The 16,195-nt window shown below is 43.7% G+C and overlaps 2 protein-coding genes across 5 annotated transcripts in view; one reads left to right on the top strand and one right to left on the bottom strand.

Moving 5' to 3' along the window:
- The window catches only part of LOC144499588 (uncharacterized), a 312,004-nt gene that overhangs the window by 215,509 nt on the left and 80,300 nt on the right, over nucleotides 1–16,195 (bottom strand). The gene's annotated exons all lie outside the window — the stretch shown is intronic.
- Nucleotides 1–16,195, top strand: part of LOC144499587 (tripeptidyl-peptidase 2-like) — an 87,969-nt gene that overhangs the window by 41,352 nt on the left and 30,422 nt on the right. For 3 of the 4 annotated variants that reach the window (XM_078221712.1, XM_078221710.1, XM_078221713.1), the window contains one exon: nucleotides 6,818–7,259. The gene's annotated coding sequence lies outside the window, so the exon portion shown is untranslated. The remainder of the gene's footprint in view (nucleotides 1–6,817; nucleotides 7,260–16,195) is intronic. The other variant, XM_078221711.1, reaches the window with a different exon arrangement.

Genomic DNA, 16,195 nt, shown 5'->3' with positions numbered 1-16,195 from the left:
CAAGGAGAGAAAAAAAAGGGAACTGAAATCCTCAAGTACTTGCAGGACTGAAGATTGGCCAATGCAGAGCTCATTTTTAAAGGGGAAACAGAACTAATTCAGGTAATTACAGCCCAGCTAGCATCACATCTGTGAGAGGGACATTTTTAGAGTGTCTAATTAAGAATTAAATTACTAGCAATGCAGATAAAGGGAAAATAGAATGGGCCAAGATTGATTTCAAAAGGAATGATTGTGCTTGACAAACTTCACAGAGTTTGTTGAGTCGGTTTCAGGTTTGGTCGATGGGGAATTACAGAGAACGAAGTGTAGACTTCAAATATTTTGACAATGTCTCTACAGGAGCTTTCTGTCTCGGAAGATGATTGTTTGAGCCGTGGTGGTCAACTCTGTGTTAAGTATTTCCTGGTGTGGCTTAGAAACCCCATTTGACATGGTAATCTCTGCTGCAATTGCTGTAGTGGAAGACCGAGAAGGTTGAGAAGTTGTACGATTCACTGGCCTCTGTTTTCTCTGGATCCTCCTCTTATCCAGCTGAGCTTTTTGGTTCTGTTCACCTTTTTCAATGCCCTTCCAAACAATCAGCTTCCAGAGGTCATGGAGGTTAGCGAGTGTCTCCCAGTTATCGGCGACAATATCCACCATCATCATATCTTCCTTGCGAGTGTCCTTGTACTGGAGGTATGGACACCTAACAGGCCGTGACCCAGTGGCCAATTCATGGTACAAATGGTCCTTGGCTATACAACTGTCATCCATCTGATAAAACAGCCAGTGCAATTGTTGCAAGTTTACCAATGTGCAGATGTTAATGGAATTGGTATGCTCCAGGTGGTTGTGGAGTCTAGAAATATGAAGCAATCAATAACCAGATATCTTTTGACACAGATCATAGTGGTAGCATGTATGAAGGGATCAATAAAGAAAACAGCTCAATTGAAAAGGCAGGAGAAGTCATCGGTGACTACAGTAAACAGTTGGAGAGATGGGTGGAACACTGCCTCTAGGGAGAACGCTGTTATATAGGAAGTTGCAGATTCCATAGAAAGCCTACTTGTCGTGGAGCTACATACTGAATCGACAGTGGAGGATCTTTGGATGGCAACATCCTGGACTCTGACATTTGTCTTCCTGATGCCAATGGTCAAACCAAATCCCTTTCAGATGTCAGAGAGTCTGTTCATTTGCTGCTGACATGTTCCTTGGTACGGAATATTATTGCGGCATCATCAGCATGGAGCAACTCTCTGATGAGACCTTGATGCACCTTTGACCTGGACCTCAGGTGAATAAGGCTGAACAGCTTTCCATCGGTTCTGGTATATGGGGAGACACTATCTGCAGAGGACATGAAGACAAATGTCAGCAACAAAGAGAAGAATATGCCAGAGTATTGGTTCCAGAACGCAACTTTGTTTGAATCCACTGTGGCTCTCAAAAGGTTCTGATGTTTCAACATCAGAGCTGACCTTGCCGAACATGTGATCATGGAAAGAGGAGATCACTTTGAGCAGCTTCACTCAACAGCCAATTTTCTCCAGCAGCTTAAATTAGACTGCTTCTGTTCACATAGCCGAGTGCCTTTCTGAGATTGATGAAGGTAAGGTATAGTGGTCTCCTTTGTTCATGGCAATTGTCCTGCAGCTGCCACACTGAGAAAGTCATGTCAATTGTCGACATTCTAGTTCTGAAACCACACTGGGATTTAGGATAGTGTTCAGCCAGGATCTGCAGGCTGACACGGACAAAATGAGAAAATACTTTTCCCACAATGTCTCAATAGTTGATGAATTCGCTGTGGTTGCCCTTGTTCTTGTACAGAGTCACAATCTTTGCATCACACATACCCTGGGGCACTGCAGTCTCCCTTCAGCTGACACAGAATCTCATACAGATGCTGCAGAGTACTGGTTTCCCATGCTTGATGAGTATGCCATCAGCACTTGGAGCCTAATCCGTGGCAAGCGAGTCAATAGCTCAATATCCAGCTCTGCCCATGACAGGTAGGCTTTCTATAGATTCTGCAACTTCCTGTATAACAACGTTCTCCTGAGAGTACCAACTCAAGGTAGTGTTCCGCCCATCTCTCCAACTGTTTATTGCAGTCATTGATGACTTCTCCTGTGGCTGAAGACAAGGCTGGCAAAAATACACTTTACACATTTGCCAGCAGATGGTGAAACATAATAAACCATTCATCGATGGTGAAGTTATCAAGGACGCTTCGACAGTTGCTGCTGACACCTTGGCCAAAGACTTTAAAAATAAAGATGAAATTATGACAGCTATCAAGAGCGAAGGGTGGAATTGTTGTCTGAGGACATCTCAGCAAATTAATGTCGACTTATCATGCTGTGAATGTTTCTCACTGCAGTTTGATGAATCAGGAGTTATGACAGATATGGTCCAGCTGATTGAATACAATGTGACCAAAAACAAAGACTCAACAACAAAAGTGGACTTTCTCACTCTTTTGCCACTCCACTCAAAGGGAGGACAAGAAGCGAGGATATTTACAACAAATTCAAAACTCATATGACTGAGAAAAACATTTCGATCAAGAAATTGGTTTCTTTCACACCGTGAAAGCGAGGTAGCAATGCAGGCTTTGTGGCACTTTGCACATATGATCCTGAGTTCTCCTTTGTCAATTAGAACTGTGTTATCTATCAACAAGTGGGAGCGAGCTGGGTTATTGACTTTTCTCATGTAATGACAGTCGTTGTCAAGATTGTCAACTCAATTCATGCCAAACATCTGCAAATTTGTTTGTTCAAATTGTTACTCGAGCTTCATGCCACCAATGGTGAGCTCATCCTTCATGCAGAGGTAAGGTGGTTAATTTGAGGAAAGGTCCTCCAGAGAGTTTTGGATCTGCTCCCTGAAATTGTCACCTTTCTTAAATTTGAGGTGTACAGCGACCTGTCAGATAATGCATGGGTTGCTAGACTTGATATTTCTTCTGGATATAAGTGCAAAACTGAATGAACTGAATCACGGACTGTTAGGAGAGACAGAGACTTGTCACACATGATCAGTACAGAGAATGTGTTCAAGTTGAAACTGGGCCTGTGGTCCTCCCAAATAAAGACACAGCCACTGGAGTGTGGTGACGAGGGAATTACTGAGCACTTCCCAAATCTGGAGACAAGGTTCCATCCAAACATCTTTGTCCCCCTGAACAAATTGGAAAACAAATTCAACAGACAATGTCAGGAGTTAGACAAGATTAAACAAATCACTATGCTTGTCTCACATCATTTTCTTCAAGTGGACATTGGAGAACCGACAGCAAAATTTTGGCAGGTGTTTGAACAGAGCAGTGGCCTTGACGTAGAAATCATCACCATGCAAGATGACATAGAACTGAAAATTAGGTCAAGGGGCAAAGACTTTTGGGGATTTGTAAACAGAGACAAGTACCCTTTTCTGACATTCTGTGCACTCAAGGTGAAGGCATACTTTGGTTCACCTGTGAGATGGCTTTTTCCCAGATGAAAATGTCACTGATGCCATCTGATAGGCTGTATGAGACTGGCCATTTCAATCTACAACACAAACATCACAGCACTCCCAGAAAGTCAGAAAAGATGAGTGTTATGCACGGCATACATTTTAGGGGGTTTTCGTAAAGTCGAATTTTTAAGAGCAGATCTTGTGCTGCATTTAGATTCTGAAAGTGATCTTGTGCTTCAATAGGTTGGAGACCACTGTTGGAGAGTCCTGAGGATTGGGCATGTGTATCATAAACTTCAGTGCTTGCTTGAAACATGCAGTGCATACATTTCACACAGATCTTTTTAGATCTTTTGAGATTATTGCTTAAAATGCTAAAGGTTAAAGTTTATTTATTAGTGTCATAGGTGGGCTTACATTAACACTGCAATGAAGTTACTATGAAAATTCCCTCGTACCCACACTCAGGTACGCTGAGGGAGAATTTAGCATGGCCAATGTACCTAACCAGCATGTCTTTTGGACTGTGGGAGGAAACTGGAGCAACTGGAGGAAACCCACAGAGACACGAGGAGAATGTGCAGACTCCACATGGTCACCCAAGGTGGGAATCGAACCCGGGTCCATGGCGCTGTGAGGCAGCAGTGCTAACCACTGTGGCACTGCTGCCTCTGCTGTCTCCATGGCCGATTTGAATTCTGTGAACTTGAATTCATCCAAAATTTTACTGCCCGTTTACTAATGCATGTTAAGTGTCACATCTATTTCTCGTTTGAACACTGACCTGCATCAGCTCCCAGTCTGGTAATGCCTTTATTTCAAAATTAATTTTCTTGTTTTCAAGAGTGAGGAGCGAGCAGGAAAATTGAATTAAAGCCCAAAATAAAACATGAGTGTATTGAATAGTGGAGAACTTTTGAACACAAGAAATAGGAGCAGGAGTACATCTCCAGGGAGGGAGATAAAGAGGGATTTTAAAACGTATTTAGAAAGGTGACGAACAATGGAGAATTGGAGCTGGGCAAGTATACATACATTACTAACAAGATGCGAGGAGCCTGAGGCATGTGCCTCACCTGGAATCTTGCACTGACGTCCTGTCTGAAAGTTACAGGCACTTAAATTAAGATTAACTCCTGGGTTTCCTCTTTCTGATTAACTGTGGCATGTCCTGCCAGAAACTTAACAACGCTGCTATTATATCATACCCTACAGATCTGCCTCAACTTTCCTGATTTTGACAGTGTGAGGTTGGACATTGCACAGAAAAGTTCCCTTACTCCCTTCAGAATTAGAACCATAGGTGCATTGATAAACTGAGTTTCATTAATAATGCTTGCAGGCTTTTCAAGTTAATGTCTAATTCAGCACCATTCTTTCTGACTGGTTGCTCAGTTGTCTTGTTAATTAAAATGCATCAGAACATAGCGATAGGAAGAGGATATTCAGCACCTCAAACCTGAACTCCATTTGCTTGCCTTTTCTCCATATTTTTTGATACTTGGGACAGGGTTTTCTGGCCACGCTCACCCTGAAACTGGAAAATCCTGCATGAGGTCAACGGATCTTTCCATGGTCTGCCTCTTGCCCACTACGATTTCTGTGATGGGCGGAACAGAAAAATCCACCTCCATGACCCAACAAAATGTACTAATTGCAGTTCTGACATTTTCAGTTGACCTTGCCCCTGCAGTCTTTTGCAAGGGAGAATTCCAGAATTCCATGAATCCTGGTATGCAAAGGGATTATTAACTGCACACTAACAAAAATGTAAGAACTATTTTCTTCAAATACATAAACAGATCCCCAGAGTCCCACTGGTGAACAATCGGAAAAAAGGGGATGGAGACTGAGGTTTCCAAATGTGCTGAGGAAGTATCACAGACACAAGAGAGTTGAGGAAAGCTGGAAAGGACCTACTGTAATGCTGTCATGTTGGCATTCTACATGTCTTCTTCAGTGGCATCCACTATCCCTCGAGGTTCTGCTGCAGGATTGAAGAATCGAGTGAGGGCTTGCACGGAACAGGCTAAACCTGTGTACCCATTTTGTGCAAGGGTCTTTAAACAGGCACAGAGTCTTCCTTGGCACATTAAAAGTGATCCAGTGCTGATTTCTGGTGGCCAGAAAAAGGCCAACAGCAAGGACTAACAAGGTGGCTATGCTGTTGACACGGTTTAGGTGTAATAGCCTGCACCCAGAAATTGGGATAAATTATGATACTTTTATGTGCAAAAATGAGGAAGACACAGACCAATTTCTCTTCTCGCGAATATTTTTACTGTAAGTGGGTCATGCCGAGTACCAGAATGTTGCACCAAGCCCACAATGTGAAAAAATGATGGCAGCTGAGTGAGGTGACTTTGTGCAAGCTGTCCCCAGCATACTCTCTAATTCAATCTTTTACTCTCGTTCTGTGCTCTTAAAACTTAACTCTAACACCTTTAAATTGTCCAATAGTGTTCTCTTTGCTGATCTTTCTCTTCACCCTGTCTGGAATCTGCAACACCATATTCTGCAGCCTCTCCTTTCCTTCTACTCTATGTACTCCATGAACGATTCAGAAAGGGTGTCAGTGCAAGGTTCCAGTGAGGCATTTGCTTTAGGCTTGTGCAACTTGCCTCTTGTTAGTCATGTATGTATACTTGCTCACCTCCAATTCTCCATTGTTTGTTTTGCGCACGGGAAACAATGCTTTTCACTCTATCCCAATAATAAATCAAAATGTGAATTCTGTTTGATACCACTGCTCTAAAGTTCTGACACTAATTCTGTGCCAAAGTCTGTAGTTTTTGTTACCCACAAGGAAAAATAAATTGCCAGCAAACATTTGGTCGATCTTCCTCAGCTGCAAACCCGCTATCCATTGCAAACACCACTGCAATGCCCAGGTTTGACGGTAATGTGTGTGCACTCTGCTCACAGGCAGCAGCTGGTCCCCAGGAGCCAGCCTACCGGCACGTGCCTCTTTCCCGCGGCAAGTGTCACCTGGCAACGAGCGTCACACAATAGCGTCGCCTATCCAATAGATAGCGGGGGGGGGAGATTTTACTTCATTCTTTAAAAATAAGGGCAAAAGTAGGAGCAGAAACACCAGCACGTCTGAAGTACAAAATAAGTCACAGTAATTGTATTTGAAATGTTTACTTATTTCCTCCTGTGTGTGAATACTGTTATATTTTCTGGTCTCCCTCCCACACCGCCCCCCCCCCCCCCAAGTGTGGGTAATGGGCTGAGCCATTGTGACCGAGCAATGGCGCTGGGCAGGCGGTGACGGGGAGCCGGGACCATCCAGTTCAGTGTCGGCGCTGACCTGACACGTTGTGGCTTAACAATATTTTGCACTGTATTTTTTTAAAAGAAAGAAAAACAGTTTCGAGGAATCGGTTCGTGTTCCTCATCCTGACTCTCCGTTTCTCGGCTCCAGTTTCCCGGTGACATCGAGGTTGAATTGGGAGCTTCGCGTGTGTGCGGGCGCGCGCAGGCGCGTTGGCCGACCTGCCGAGCCGCCATGTTGCAGACTCTGTACGAGAGGTCGGGGCTGAAAACGGTGATTGAAACTTTGGCGATATGGTGCGGCTACAAACTCCTCTACGATTTCATGTACAACTTGCTGTCGTTCCTGTGGACCACGAACCTGGGCATCGTCATCTTGGTGATCGCGATTTTGCTAATAGTCTGGGGCCTCGTGGTCTTGATCATGAAATTCGTGGGCAAGTTCATCCAACGGGAGAAGGAGAAGAAGGAAGAATAGCTTACTGAAGTCGGTAAAATCGACGACTGCACACTATCCGCGCTGCAAGGTACGTGCCCGGTGTTATCCTGTTACTGAGTATTGGAATACCCCGTGTTTGTGTGTGACAGGGAGTTAATTGGGTGTTTGGGAGTCTTGTATTGTCCACCTCCCATTATCACCATCATCTGCTGTTGGAAAATATTTTGTTCATGTGCTTAATCACTGCAACGTACAATTTGTCCAAATTTACCTCTACCTTTTAACAGGTCGTAATTTTCTTGATTTAGGGAGGCGGCAAACAACGTAATTATTTGGAACATTTTTCAGTCTACCAGATTGTATCCTCCTGGTAAATTTCTATATCCCATTCAGCACATTAAACTTTATTCGCACCACTACATGCACAATGTGTACCATCTACAAAATGCACTGCAGAACTCATCAAGGTTTCTTCGTCAGCACCTTCCAAATTCTCAACCTCCAGCTCCGAGAATAACAAGGGCAGAAGATGCAGGGGAACACCACAATCTACAAGTTCAACTTCGTCAAGCAAAATCACGCCTTCGCACTATATCACCATTCTTTAATTGTCATGGGTAATAAATTCTGGCCTTGCATACAAAATTGCAAAGATTAGTGGAAAACGAGAGGGTTGGGAAATCTTTAAAGGCCAACAGAGATCTGCAAAAAAACTATAAAGAAAAGTGTGATAGACTATGAGAGTAAACTAGTTCAGAATACAAAAACAGATAGCAAAAGTTTCTACAGATATATAAAAAGAAAAAGAGCGGCGAAGGTAAACATAGAGGCTAAGCAGGGGGATTTAATAATGGGAAATGAGGAAGTGGCCGAGGCATTGAACAGGTATTTTGTGTCGGACTTCACAGTGGAAAACACAAATAACATGCCCCAAATTGATGATGAGAAGGCAATGACAGGTGAGAATCTAGAAACGATCATTATCACTCAAGAAGCAGTGTTAGGTAAGTTAATGGGGCTAAAGGTAGTGTTATGGTTGAGGTTAGAAACTCTAATGTATTTTATGAAGCCCATCTGAATCATAAATGTTGTATCTTGAATTTGGCTAGGATAAACATGATATATTCCACTTCAGGTGTGATTCAAAAAATCCAAGGAAGCTTTTGTGGAACAAAGTTTATTTTAGAACATAGTTAACGTGTATAGTAAGAAAATTAGCTAGAATTTTTTCAATTGCAAACAAGAAACAAAACAACCGCTATAATGTATAAAACCCTTAACAAAGATATCTAATGTGTTCCAATCAAACCAAAACCCTTGCCATAGAGAAAACCCTTTAAACATGTTCAGCAAAGTCTACTGCTCACGTGATAAGGGAGATTGAGTCCTTTGGTTGAAGTCTGCAGCTCTCTGGATTTATTCTGCACACTTTGAAGACAAGGCAGCTTCCCAAAGCACCAGAGAGACTCTGGTCCAGCCCCAACAACAGCAGATATTCACCCTTCAGGAAAACAGGAGAATTTCCAAAGAAAACAAAACCGAGAGAGAGAGAAAACAATTCCTTTTATCTTGCTGTCTCTTCTAAAACTAAAACTCAAACCTGCAGCTCTGAACTGAAAAGTAAAAAACCGTCCAAAAACACATGACCATCCTCATAACAATGCAGGATTGCAAAGCTAATTCCAAAGCAAACACCACAAACAACCCCAATGAAGACACTTGAGCAATAAAAGGACATTTCCAGTCAAGCCGGCAACAGTGACGTCACTGAAGCTGCGAGCTAAGAAACCACTGAAGCTGTGAAAGCTGCAGAAGTCATGTTTTAAAAAAAAACTTTCTTAAAGGTACACTAGCATCACAGTAGACAAGTCTCCTGGCCTTGAAGGAATGCATCCCAGGATACTAAAAGTGACGGTGGTGGAAATAGCAAATGCACTCGTGGTAATTTATCAAAATTCGCTGGACTCTGGGGCGGTTCCAGCAGATTGGAAAGCAGCAAATGTGACGCCACTGTTTAAAAGAGGAGATAGAAAAATGGTGGGTAACTATAGGCCAGTTAGCTTAACTTCTGTAGTGGGGAAAATGCTTGAAGCTATCATCAAGGAAGAAATAGTGAGACATCTGAATAGAAATTGTCCCATTGGGAAAACACACGATGGGTTCATGAAAGGCAGGTCACACTTAACTAATTGAATGAAATTCTTTGAGGACATTACGAGCATAGTGGACAATGGGGAACTGGTAGATGTGGTGTATCTGGATTTCCAGAAGGCATTTGACGAGGTGCCGCACAGAAGGCATTTGACGAAGTGCCGCACAAAAGGCTGTTGCATCAGATAAAGATGCACGGCATTACGGGTAATGTATTAGCATGGATAGAGGATTGGTTAACTAACAGAAAGCGAAGAGTGGGAATAAGTGTGTGTTTTCCTGGTTGGCGATCAGTGACTAGTGGTATGCCTCGGGGATCAGTGTTGGGACCGCAATTGTTTACAATTTACATAGATGATTGGGGACAAAGTGTAGTGTGTCAAAGTTTGCAGATGACACTAAGATAAGTGGTAGAGCAAAGTGTGCAGAGGACACTATAAAAGTCTGCAAAGAGATATAGAGAGTTTAAGTGAGTAGGCAAGGGTCTGGCAGATAGAATACAATGTTGGTAAATGTGAGGCCATCCATTTTGATAGGAATAACAGCAAAGTGGACAATTATTTAAATGGTAAAAAATTGCAGCTTGCAGAGGGACCTGGGTGTCCTTGTACATGAATCACAAAAAGTTGGTTTGCAGGTGCAGCAGGTAATTAAGAAGGCAAATGGAATTTTGTCCTCGAAAGCTAGTGGGATGGAGTTTCAAAACAGGGAGGTTATGTTGCAGCTATATAAGGTGCTAGGGAGGCCACACCTGGAATACTGTGTACAGTGTTGGTCTCCTTACTTGAGAAAGGATGTCCTGGCGCTGGTGGAGGTGCAGAGGAGATTCACTCGGTTGAGTCCGAGTTGAGAAGGTTGGCTTATGAGAAGAGACTGAGTAGACTGAGATTATACTCTTTGGAATTTAGAAGAATGAAGGGGGGTGTTATGGAAACATATAAAATTATGAAGGGAATAGATAAGATAGAAGTAGGGAGGTTGTTTCCACTGGGGGGTGAAACCTGAAAATAAGGGGGAGCAGATTCAGGATTGAGTTGAGGAGGAACTTCTTCACCCAAAGGGTTGTGACTTTGTGGAATTCCCTGTCCAGTGAAGCAGTTGGGACTACCTGATTGAGAGTTTTTAAGGCAAAGATAGATGGATTTTTGAACAGTAAAGGAATTAAGGGCTGTGGTGAGCGGGTGGGTAAGTGGAGCTGAGTCCATGAAAAGATCAGCCATGATCTAATTGAATGGCGGAGCAGGGTTGAAGGGCCAAATGGCCTACTCCTGCTCTGAGTTCTTGTATTCTTTTTAAAAATCAATATATTTTAGCCTGAGTTCCTGCACAGATTCTGCAGATTCCAGACTATAGCCAGTACACATGGTTGCATACCCATGGTTCATGGAATCATAGAATCCATACAGTGCAGAAAGAGGTAATTCAGCCCATTGAGCTTGCACTGGCAACATCCCACCCAGGCCCTATTCCTGTCAGCCCCATTGCCAAATTCCTTGACATTCAAGGGACAATTGTGCATGTAACCTGCACATCTTTGGACCGTGGGAGGAAATTGCACAGACACAGGAAGAATGCGCAAACTCCACAAAGACAGTTACCCAAGGCTGGAATTAAACCCAGGTCCCTGGTGCTGTGAGGCAGCAGTGCTAACCACTGTGCCACCATGCTGCCCACATAGAAACATAGAAGATTGGAGCAAGAGGAGGCCATTTGGCTCTTCGAGCCTGCTCCGCCATTCACTAAGATCATGGCTGGTCATCCAACTCAATAGCTTAATCCTGCTTTTTCCCCATAGCCTTTGATCCTATTTGCCCCAAGTGCTATATCCAGCCGCCTCTTGAATGCATTCAATGTTTTGGCATCAACTACTTCCTGTGGTAATGAATTTCACAGGTTTACCACTCTTTGGGTGAAGAAATGTCTCCTCATCTCCATCCTAAATGGTCTATCTTGAATCCTCAGACTGTGATCCCTGGTTCTGGACTCCCCCACCGTCGGGAACATCCACCCTGCATCTATCCTGTCTAGGCCTGTTAGAATTTTATAAGTCTCTATGAAATCCCCCCTCATTCATCTGAACTCCAGCGAAAACAATCCTAACCGAGTCAATCTCTCCTCATACATCAATCCCGCCATCCCTGGAATCCGCCGGGTTAACCTTCGCTGCACTCCCTCGAGAGCAAGAACGTCCGTCCTCAGAAAAGGAGACCAAAACTGCACACAATACTTTAGGTGTGGCCTCACCGAGGCCCTGTATAGTTGCTACAACACATCCCTGCTGCTGTACTCAAAAACTCTCACGATGAAGGCCATCATGCCATTTGCCGCCTTTACCGCCTGCTACACCTGCATGCTTACCTGAAGTGACTGGTGCACAAGGACACCCAGGTCCCGCTGCACACTCCCCTCTCCCAATTTACAGCCATTCAGGGAATAATCTCCGCCTTGTTTTTGCTTCCAAAGTGAATAACCTCACACTTATCCTAATTATACTGCATCTGCCATTGATTAGCTGTCTCACCCAACCTGTCCAGATCATTCTGAAGGATCTCTGCATCCTGGTCGCAGTTCACCCTCCCACCCAACTTGGTATCATCTGCAAACTTTGAGATGTTACATTTTGTTCCCTCATCCAAATCATGAAGATATATTGTGAATAACTGGGGTCCCAGCACTGATCCCTGTGACACCCTACTAGTTACTGCCTGCCAATTTGAAAAGCGTCCATTAATTCCTATTCGTTGTTTCCTCTCTGCCGATCAGTTTTCTATCCATCTCACTACACTTCCTCCAATCCCATGCACTTTAATCTTGCACAATAATCTCTTGCGTGGAACTTTGTCAAACACTTTCTGAAAGTCCAAATATACCACATCTACTAGTTCCCCCTTGTCAACTCTGCTAGTTCCATCTTCAAAGAATTCCAACAGATTTGTCAAATCCACGCTGGCTCTGTCTGATCCTGCCACTGCTTTCTAAATGCTCTGCTATAAAATCCTTGATCGTGGAATCGGGACTTTTCCCCACTACCGGTGTTAAGCTTACTGGTCTATAATTCCCTGTTTTCTCTCTACCTCCCTTTTTGAATATTGGAGTGACATTCGCTACACTGCAATCTGCAGGGACTGTTCCAGAGTCTATGGAATCCTGGAAGATGATCACCAATGCATCTACTATTTCTAGAGCCACTTCCTTCCGTACTCTGGGATGTAGATTATCAGGCCCTGGGGATTTATCTGCCTTCAATCTCATCAGCTTTCCCAGTACCACTGCTCTACTAATGTTGATCTCCTTCAGTTCTTCCCTCTCACTAAATCTTGCAAACGCCAACATTTCTGGTATCTGATTTGTGTCCTCTTTTGTAAAGACAGAACCAAAGTATATATTCAGTTGCTCGGCCATTTCTTTGTCCCCTCTTATACATTTCCCCGTTTTTGTCTGCAGAGGACCTACATTTGTCTTCACCAACCTCTTTCTCTTTACATATCTATAGAAACTCTTAGTGTCAGTCTTTATGTTCCCTGCAAACTTACTTCCGTACTGTATTTTCCCCATCTTAATCAATCCCTTGGTCCTTCTTTGCTGAAATCTAAACTGCTCCCAATCCTCAGACCTATTATTTTTCTTGGCCAATCTGTATGCCTCTTCCTTAGAGCAGATATGCTCTCTAATTTCCTTTATAAGCCATGGATTGGCCCACTTACAACATCAGGTTAAAGTCCAACAGATTTATTTGGTAGCACAAGCTTTCGGAGTGTCGCTCCTTCTTCAGGTGAGTGAAGAGTTGTGTTCACAAACAGGGCATGCATAGACACAGATTCAATTTACAAGATAATGGTTGGAATGCGAGTCTTTACAGGTAACCAAGTCTTTACAGGTTCAGACAATGTGAGTGGAGAGAGGGTTAAGCACAGATTAAAGAGGTGCGAATTGTCTCAGCCAGGACAGTCAGTGATATTTTGCAAGCCCAGGCAAGTTGTGGGGTTACAGGTAGTGTGATATGAACCCAAGATCCCGGTTGAGGCCATCCTCAATGGATGAATGAAGACTGCTCGACAATCACCAGGCAGGAGTGTTCTCTTCCTGTCGGGGAACACTTCAGCAGTCACGGGCATTCAGCCTCTGATCTTCGGGTAAGCGTTCTCCAAGGTGGCCTTCACGACACACGACAATGCAGAATTGCCGAGCAAAAACTGATAGCCAAGTTCCGCACACATGAGAACGGCCTCAACCAGGATCTTGGCCTTGACTCTAGCTGCAAGCCTCTTGAGGAACCATCACCCTCACCAATGTCCAGAACAGAGAACTCAATTGTTTATGGGATGGACTCGGGGGACCCTGCATTAGGCTATCTGCCTGATGCTTCTAGATTGACTATTGCGTCTCTGTACTCTTTTAACCTGTAGTGTGATCGATCACCACCTTAAATGTGCTATCCATGAGTTCTCGGTCTCATAACTGCGTCATATTAACTTCAGTTGTCTCACAAGCTCTGAAATCCAGAGCTCAAGTTTCTGGTGACACTTCCTTAACTTGTAGGCATGTAGGCCACAGGAAGCAACCACAACTTTCCACATGTTAAATGATGAACATTCCATGTCGCCAAATTATCCTGTCTGCCTTACCGTTACAGATTACCGATTATAAACTTGGAGATTAGAAACCCTAAACTGTACTGTTCCTAATACTACTAATAAAACCTCACAACGACTGCTAAGGTATCCGAGTTTTGAAAGTTGTGAGCAAAATGCTACAACCAGTCTCTTGCCTGTTTTCTCGGAATGTGACTGATCCATCGAGCATTAGATATTTTAAACTGGTCTACCACTCTCCGTGCTTTTTCAAGCTCAGTTAAGGTAGCTACTTGCATAAAAAGCACCTCCTCCCAATTCCCTCATTCACCAAATTCCCAAGTTCTCACCCTGTGACGAGCTGCAATCAGTGATCAGCTGCTGTTTTCATGCTTGCTCACTTAAAACAGTGTAAAGATTATAAGTAAAGATGGAGTGGAACAAGAAGGTTTGCAGAGTTTAACTATAATAGTGCATCGGGTAGTAAGATCTATGCAGAGAATGGTAGTAAAAAAATTAAAGGCTCTATCTGAACGTGCAAAACATCTGCAGTGAGATAAATGAAGTAGTCCATAGTTCCAAGGACTGGCAGAATGCATCAAACAGCATGTCGCTTCTGCTGTTCGTGACAGGCAAGGTATAGATTGTACTTAACCAGCTGGTGCTTGCAAAACCTCAGAACAGCGTCCAGCATTTGATGTGATTCTGCGATTTGACAACATTTGCTAAATAATCCTCATTATGCTAAAAGTAAAACTGATGGTGTCAGTCAAGCTCGCAGTGTAGCACCTTTGCATGCACTGGAAGTTACACATAGAAATACACGGGGCCCTGTTCATTGCAGAGAGAAAAAACATATGCACACATTTGTGCTTGTTGCAGCTAAACAGAATAAGTTTGCTGGTTCATTCCTTGGAGCAATGCCATTATCAATCAAAGTTAAGCTGCCTGGTTTAAGTTTTCAAACAAACAATGCTTGGCGATAATCACAAGAATACCAATGTCAGGGGAAACAAAAGTTATACTTTGAGAAGAGAGTGCGGATTGGTGAGCAAGTGGACTCTGGCAAGACAAAAAACTTGGACAAAATTTCTTCTTTCAGCAGTGCTCAAGTTCTGTGAAGCCTAGTTGCTATAGGTGAAGTTGTGGCATAACAGAGATAAATGATTTTGATCTAATCACCGTTACAGAGACAGAGGGTGAGATTTTCTGGCCACACACTCCGCAAAACTGGAAAATCCTGCCCGAGGTCAACAGATCTTTCCATGGTCCGCCCCTCGCGATTCCCGTGGCGGGTGGAACGGGAAAATTCACCCCAGAGTCAAGATGAGCTAAGTGAGAAAATAAATATTCCAGTAGAACAGAACCCTTCGAAAAGACAGACAGAACGGATAAAGAGGAGTAACCTGGACAGTAAAGGATGATATAAGGACAGTTGTGAGGAAGGATCTTGGCTCGGAAGATCAAGAAGAATCAGTATGGGTGGAAATTAGGAATAGCAAGGGTGAGTAAATACTGGTGGGAGTAGTTTATAGGCCTCCTAACAATAGTTGCACCACTGGACAGAGGAATAAACAAGAAACCTTTGGGGCTTGTACTAAAGATGATGGCTGAGATTTTCTGCTCCCTTTTGCATTGGGCAGGTTTGGTGGTGAGAGTTGCGAGAAGTCTTTAGGTGTGATAAATGACATAGATTTAGGGCGCGATTGCCCCTCCTCCCATTGGTGGCTGGTCACATTTCCTGTGTTCAACATCGGAATCTCAATGTAATATATTTGCATATCATTATCGGACCCATAAGTTGGAATCATGCCCCCACGTCAAATTAAACTCAGAATGGTTTCAAGAGACACAAGCAGACCAGACCTCCGAGGCCAACTTGGAGTTGAGTGAATTCAAGCTGGCACCTGTGAATCGGCTCTACATCTTCGTTTTGGGGTGGTGGGGGCACAGGCAGCCTTCTTGGCGGCTTTGTGGTGCCGGTGCTTCAATGCAAGCCTGAAGAGAGGGATATGAAGGGAAGCCTGGGGCAAAGGTTTCAAGGGAGGGGATGGAAGGGAAAGCTAGAGAACCGTCCAATTTTTGATCAGTGTAGGGCCCCCTGATCTCGGCACCTGAGATTGCTGGTTCACCTCTCCTTGCATGACATCCTGCCTCTTAACTTTCTTAAAACCCCTAATTTGTTAGAAAATACAGTGGGAAAACCTGGCGAGGCAGCTGGTGGGCTATCCTCCGTTTTTCCTGCCTGAGACAACACCTGGAAAAGAAATGGGAAAATTCTGCCCAGGAACAGCATATGGCA

This window comes from Mustelus asterias, chromosome 10 (genome assembly GCF_964213995.1).
Source record: "Mustelus asterias chromosome 10, sMusAst1.hap1.1, whole genome shotgun sequence".
Taxonomy (NCBI): domain Eukaryota; kingdom Metazoa; phylum Chordata; class Chondrichthyes; order Carcharhiniformes; family Triakidae; genus Mustelus; species Mustelus asterias.
The sequence above is the reverse complement of the archived record's forward strand: the minus strand, read 5'-3'. Positions and strand labels throughout refer to the sequence as shown.